This window comes from Spinacia oleracea, chromosome 4 (genome assembly GCF_020520425.1).
Source record: "Spinacia oleracea cultivar Varoflay chromosome 4, BTI_SOV_V1, whole genome shotgun sequence".
Taxonomy (NCBI): Eukaryota; Viridiplantae; Streptophyta; class Magnoliopsida; order Caryophyllales; family Amaranthaceae; genus Spinacia; species Spinacia oleracea.
The window spans coordinates 99,095,628-99,103,270 of NC_079490.1; the positions used below are offsets into that span (position 1 = coordinate 99,095,628).

Below are 7,643 nucleotides of genomic sequence, written 5' to 3' on the forward strand. Positions count from 1 at the left end.
AGAAAACTACGAGAATCCTATTCCTAATAGGATTCGGAAATAAGAGTTACGTATTAATTAAAATCCTAACGAGCCTAGAGTTCGTAACGGGCCCAGACGCATTCCGTCACAAATTGATACGCGCTAAAAGACTCAAATTAATCTCAAACTCTACGGATTTTAGAATCTGAATCTGACTAAACAAAAAACTGCCCAGACCCTATTTTCAACGCCTGGCTCTGGGCGCCGAAATCTTCGGCGCCCAGGCCTGGGCGCTGAAAATACCTGGGTACGTCTCTTTTCCTAATTCTTTGTGGATTAGAACTCTGCAATTCTATCTTTCCACGAACTCTTCCCTATAAATAGACCCCTAGTTTCGACGTGAAACAGACAACAACACACAACAACACATAATATACTCTGAGTATTGACTCTAAACCCCTTAGCCTAAGCCTCTCGCTGCGAAACTGTTCACGCGTTTTGTCGCAATCGATCCATAAATCGAACAGAACGTATCCCGTCCCATAATCGAGATTCTTTAAATAAAAAGGAGAAATAGCAAAGTCAAAGTGGTTAGTTTTCTGAGAACCGTGACGCACCTCTCAAGGGTGCGTCGTAATGTGTCCCTTTTCGATGATTTAACTGCTTTCCTCGCCCTTTTTATGAACTGTTAAACTAACCTAATATGATTGTTCTATCACGCCTAAAAAAATATAATATTTTTGGGAATCGGATTATCATGCTAGGTCCCTTAATGCTATTTAAATCAGATAATCACGATCGAATTAGTATTATATGTTGCATGTTGCTAAAATCAATTCAGATTAGTTCACTACTACATTTCTTATCAGATGCAACGCCTAAAATCGTTGCATTAGGCATCAAAATCCGTCGCATTAGACCTAATGCGACGACAAATGACCCTTGCATCCGGTGGCGTTGCATTAGGCCTAATGCGACGATCAGTGACCTAATGCAACGGGAAATTAATACCGTCGCATTAGATAAGCATCTAATGCGACGGTCCTTAGATGGGGTGTCGCATTAGATCTTCAGCTAATGCGACGGTAATTTTAGCTAATGCGACGGGTATTTTAGCTAATGCGACGGATTTCTATGTTGGCTTAAAGACATAATGCAACGGTAATTTATTGTCAAAATAAATCTGTTGAGCACCTAATGCAACGGGTTCATTTAATAATAATAATAATAATAATAATAATAATAATAATAATAATAATAATAATAATAATAATAATAATAATAATTATAAATTAAAATTAGTTTTCTAAATTAAGAAAGGATGTCAATAATAAAATATTTTTATTGACTTAAAGAGTAATGTTACAATATTAGTGCCCATAGGACACATGCATTACAAAATAGTCGTTCACTAATTAATTTAGTGTTTTTAATGAAAAAATGCATAAAATAAAAATCCATATAAACAAATTCAACATTACAATAAATTACAAAATAACTCAAAAACAAACAAGAGCCTCCACCGTCTCATTTTTTAGATCTACATGTATTCTCCATTTAGCTCACCATACTCCTGCAAGTTTAAATCACGAATGGGCACAAGTTAGAGATGGCGCACTAGCTAAAACACGATAAATAATATAATAAACTTCATGTTTATTCAAATAAAAGCATGAAATTTCACAAAATTGAAATTCGAAGAAAGCTTGCGCTTCTGCTACATCTTTTAGGATGTTAGTTGTAATGCGGTACTCAATGAAAGAGTGGCTTTATAAATGCTTTATGTGGAACTTACAGACTCTGGTGAAATTCCTGCTACCGGAACACTCATTAAGCCACCAGTTCCTGCTACATAGTAGCAATTTTCAAGAAAGTTCATACATAAGGAATCCAAGCAGATGATAGTATACTGCTTCATCCATTCCAAATAGAAGGTCCAGTTATGACTATTTGAAGTTAAACATTGTTGACTTAAGCCTCTTATTATGATAAAAAGAATTCGCAGCTTCAATACTATAAAATACTCGGTAACTTTAGCACCTTCAATAGGAATGTTCAAAAATTAATAGTTAACATGCATGCATATATTTTATTTTCTTCATAAAACCACGATCGTAGTTCATTTAAAAAATCAAAATTGGACCTTCAATTATGAGCAGGGGTAAGCATATGAAAGGATGAAGTTGAGAGTCAGGAACCAAGATATGGACTTGTAGCAAAAGTACAAAGGATAACAAGGTCTTTACTCAACTAATGAATAACTATCAAACCTCAATCTTACCTCATAGAAAATATTCTGTTAGTTTCTCTCACTGTAAATTAAAATCTATAGCTTAAAGATATAAACATGTCAGGATGGCAGCCATCTAAATGAAGGATAAGCGAAGGGTATAAACCTTCTCTCATTGTAAATTAAAAGGTATAGCTTAAAGATATAAACATGTCAGGATGGCAGCCATCTAAATGAAAGATAAGCGAAGGGTATAAACCTATGCTTCACATAATATATTCTCCTTATCACAACGGGGATCTTTCATATATTCACTCCTGTTTCACCTCATTTTATACGTAGTGCATAGTATATGAAATGAAGTTTTCATTATTTTTGTATTTTTTACCTCTCATTGATATCATTGCTTTTTCCAATTTCCATGAACCAGAAAATAAATACAACACAGATACGTACTATAATCAGAAAAAAAAAAACTGAGAGAATAATTGTGGCATTAACTCTCAGAACAATCTGCTGATATGAAAGAAGTCACACATCCACTGAAAAGAACAGGATGTCCCAGCTACGTTCAGCTTCTTGAACATCAACATCATAGAAATTCTTCATGGACCATCTTTGTCAACTACACAAAAATTAGAAACCGCAACTACAATTAAAATAATTTTATAACTCATGAACAAGGCATAATTTGATAAACATGAGAAGCAGCAGCAACAGCAAAAGATGATGGTAATCCTCCCAACACGCACAAAGGCCAAAACACTATAATTTAATTTGCATTTAACTAAAAACATCATGCAGCTCAATTGATACAGAACCATAATAATCCCTATGACACTTACACAAAGTCAAAAGAAATGATTTGTCATGTTATTACTTCCATTAAAAATGAATAAACTAAAGCAATATCCATAGCTAAAACCTGTAATAAAAGAGCAGGTATACATCAAAGTGTGAGAAACATTGAAACAGTGCTTGAATCTGATATGATACTAAGCTACTGTACATGGGCCTATTTGATTGACAAGGGGTTTCAGTTTCACAAAATAGGTTATCAAAATCCAATCCTAATTGGGCTCTATAGAGAAAGTCACTCATCCTAGTCACTTTATAAGTAGAAAACTTGGGTGTTGTAATGAGGATGATGGTGGCTTCAAGGTGGTACACGCTGGTCAGAGTATGAGAACACCAAGGGTTCACCAAGTGAAACTAGTGGGCACTCAAAATAAGTTTTATGTGCTAGAATACTCAGAATGAAGAGACGTACACATGGAGAGGTGTGAGAATGGTTGGTCAAAATGAGAATTCAGATGTGGAAGGGGAGCCTCCTGATCTGACTGCATAGTTTGTTATGTTGGAATGTAAGGGGACCGAATAGCCATAAAAAGCAAAGTGAGGAGAAGAATATTAACTGTCAAGCTATTGTGAGAATATTACCTGACCAGCAAGGCAAGAAGCCTTTCAAATTCTTCAATTTCTGGTGTCAATCTAACAGATTTCAGGAGATAGTCAAGACAGGGTGGAGTGAGCCTATGCAAGGGTATATGATGTTCGTAGTTGTTCAAAAATTAAAGGCACTACAGATGTATTGAGACCTTCGGATAGCTGATACTAAGGCTCTCCAAGCCATGACTGAAACACAGATTCAATTGCGTTCTGATCCAAGTAATGATGTGCTAGCCAGACACTGAAGTTACAACCAGAAATGAGCATCACATAGTGCATAAACTCTACACTGAGTACCTAAGGCAGAAGGCAAAAGGGAGGTGGGTTACTGAAGGTGACGAGAACACACATATTTTTCATCACAGTCTTAGAATGAGAAGGGTACAGTCAAGTGACATGACTCTAACATTTTCATTAATGTAATAACTTTTTCCAGAGTTGTAGTGAGCATAACCTTTTCCAAAATATGTTACAGGTGAGTCTCATAAAAACCAGCATAGACAGCAGCATAGACAACAGAACTAAGACTTCAGCAAAAAAAATAGTAGTTTTAATTCTTTACCTTTTTTTTACGACAGGTGAAATCTGAGGTATAACAGAAGAACATTGTACACAATGCAAGTAAATTTAGAAGCGAATCTCATCATAAAATGGGACTCGATCTTACCATAAAAATGTAGAATGCCCAATGATTTTTGTACTTGAAAATGCAACTACATAAGGTTACTTTTATACATAAAGGTATAACTAAAAGCATACAACTTCTCGCATACTTCCTTGACAATACAACCACTCTCTCACATACACTACATAACACTATCCCTTTCTCAAATAGATCGAACCACAAGACTCTTGCTAGCATAGCTCACACCCTCACACTATCATTACTCGTAATGGAAAGAGTTTAGTCGTTTATGTACAACATTCAAGCAACTACCAGGAACTTGTGACAAAAATAAATGAATTCAAATCACCAACCTTTTTTGTATTTACAATTGCCAAGAACACGAATTTTTATTCCAGGATTAGCCTCTTTATGATAAGAACAAGCAAGCATCGATCCCAATGTCAAATTATAAGAAATATATACAGAGCATGGTTTTATTATTATTTATTATTATAATCTAAAAATTGGCATCATTCTAAGTTTCTAACTATAGGAGCAAAAAATACTAAAAATATCTGGAGAACTTAGCTTTAACCAAGTGTAGCATTCAAGGTTAAACATGACTCAAACTCCAGCACCAAAATCATCATTTCATATTTATTGACAATAAAATCATAATAGTAGCACAAGTAGTTGAAGAAAGTTGACCTATTTCTAAATTTCAACTTAAACTTATAACCTAAATTTAGCTATTTTTCTTTTCCTCTTCCTTTTTTCAAAGAAAAACCATTCACACTCTGGAAATTTTTAAGGTCCAAATATCATTGCTTTTGGGCCTACATAGTTTAAAAATTAAACAATTTGACTAGCATAACTTCGTTATTTAAAGCCAAAAATTTACAGAGTAATTAATTTTCCCCAAAAATATATATGGAGAAAATAGAGGATTTAAAGAAAATCGATTGCCTAATTGATGAAACTTAATACTAGACATCAACAAATCAGAACGAAATGGACAGAGTTTAAGAAATTAACACAGAAAAAGGTCATATATGAAGAAATTATAGAATACAAATCTTATTTGACTCTAAAACTCTTAATTATTAATCATCCAAAAGACTCAATTACTTGAAATTATATGACTCTAATCAACCTGACCCAATCTGGTCTTCAAAACATTGTCACTGATATTAATAGTCATCATTCAAAAAACCAATAAACGATATTAAGGTAACCAACCTAAACTTAAACTTAAACTGAATGACTTAAACCATTTATGTGATGAGTCATTCACTGATATTAACATTGTCAAAGAGAATGGTGGACCATCTTCAATTACTTGACACCATATCATATACTCCGTAGTTCAAATTATAACTTCCAAGCATAATGTAAGTAATTAAGGGGTTTTTTTTATGAAAAAAGGAAATCAGGGGTGAAGGAGAAAATAGTAAGAAAGCTATCTTTCTTATTGGTAGCCCCTTCTCTGTGCAGAGAAAAAACTGTTGTCACATAATAAGTTCAGTAGAAACAAGTTATTTTCATGCAGTTTTCTTGTTTAATTCCTTTCAACTTATCGTAAGTAGCAAATTCTCATAAGCCATGCACAAAACCAACAAGTTATATGTATATGCTTGTACTTACACTGAGTTTTTTGTCTTCCCGTAGATACACTGTCGAGTTTCTGACTTGAATTTCTGTCCTGATAAACTTTACTTCATATTTCCAAATAAATAGTTACTACTTACATTTAAAGGGATCTATAACCGAATTAGTTGATCACAAAACTAATAATAGGAAGTTTCTAGACATAAATATGCAGCAAGACATAAATCTACAGCCGAGGAAGAAGCTACTTGAGTAAAAGAAACAAAATGCTCAGGAAAAACACCCAAAAGTTCAATTTTGACGCAACTAAAAGTCATTCACCATAATCATCAACAAAAATGCCCCCATAAGTTCTATTACCTCATTTTATTTCAGTTTTCACCGTGACTGTATTAGCTATAAGTCTATATAACCTATAAGCAGTTTGTATTAAACACTTTGTCAATAATAAACACAACTACTCTGTCATTAGATTGATTTGTGTTCCCCGTTCCTAATTGTATGAAGATCACACTTTTGCATTTCCCAATTCACTTAGCATAATTTTTATTTATTTTATGCTTTCTTAGAGTTTCCTAAACATATTTTTGCATATCATCCGACGAGGATTATTTTGATCAAATAGCACAGGTCCTTGCTGTAATTGTCAACCCAACCATACTTTTTGTAGATATTGCAGGAAAATAAATGTATTTATCAACCCAATTCATACTCAAAACAGTCATAATTTAGGGGGGGGAAAGGTTCAAATTTACAAATAACTACTATTCTGCCTTCCATCATCAAAGTTTAGTAAACTAAATCAAATATCACAAATTTACAGAATATGTTCCAATAATCAACCATGAAGAAATTAAAAAAAAAAGTGTAATTATGCTTACCAGAAAAGGGGGAAAACAGAACAAACATCGAACCTTCCCTCACATGCAAAACTATCCAAAATTCATACTAATACACAAACCTAAATTGTGAATCGATTACATACCGTGAATAACAACAGATGGTTTATGTAGAATTTATCCTCTTTACGTGTTCGAATTATTATGCGAAGCCCCAATTCAACCCTCCTGCTCGATAAACAGCAATCAAGCGACGTGAGAGAGAATGTCGCAGGCAAAAAAGTTCGATTAATCTCGAGCCTAATTGCGAATTCCATACCAAATCGTTAAAATTTGCCAAAATTTTGATGAAACCCTAAAAACTCGATCCTATTTTCTCTCAGTCTCTCTCCTGTTTGCGTTTATGTTTTAATTTACTTTTTTTTTTTTTACCGAAAATAAGTGTGTGGCCAGGTTTTGAAATTTTGGGAAAATAATGGGAGGGAATAAACTAAAATGGTAGGCGCGAAAATAAAAGTAAATTAGCACACCGTTGCATTAGCCTAATATGCCGTTGCATTTGACCCTCTATTGCAACGGCTTAGAGCCACCGTCGCATTAGCCTGAATTTCTGAAATGTTATACAAGACACCGTTACATTAGCCCTATCTATTGCAACGGTTCTCAATAAAGTGTCGCATTAGCCTTTTATATACCGTTGCATCTGATCAGAAATGTAGTAGTGGTTTAATAGTTAACGCATGTCCCTTCAATTATTTATGCTGAGCTAGTAAGGATATCCTGCCTCTGGAGTTATCGACGAGCGAATTACTCCTCTCGGTAGTTACAGTCCCCCGAACCCTCAATCTCTACCTTGCGGGTGTATATTGAGAGATCCCCACACCAGGGATCACAAGGGAACCTACGGCCGTCGTGGTCAAACATAATTGCACTCCCTATATGTCACGAT

General features: G+C 34.4%; 1 long non-coding RNA gene across 1 annotated transcript; it reads right to left on the minus strand.

Annotated features, from left to right (window-relative positions):
• Window positions 1-1,285: 1,285 nt before the first annotated feature.
• On the minus strand, window positions 1,286-7,161 carry LOC110796534 (uncharacterized). The gene is made up of 3 exons (XR_008932798.1): window positions 6,841-7,161; window positions 1,757-2,816; window positions 1,286-1,534 (listed from the first exon to the last, which is right to left on the minus strand). It is a non-coding gene; the product is annotated as an uncharacterized lncRNA (long non-coding RNA).
• Between the last annotated feature and the right edge of the window lie 482 nt (window positions 7,162-7,643).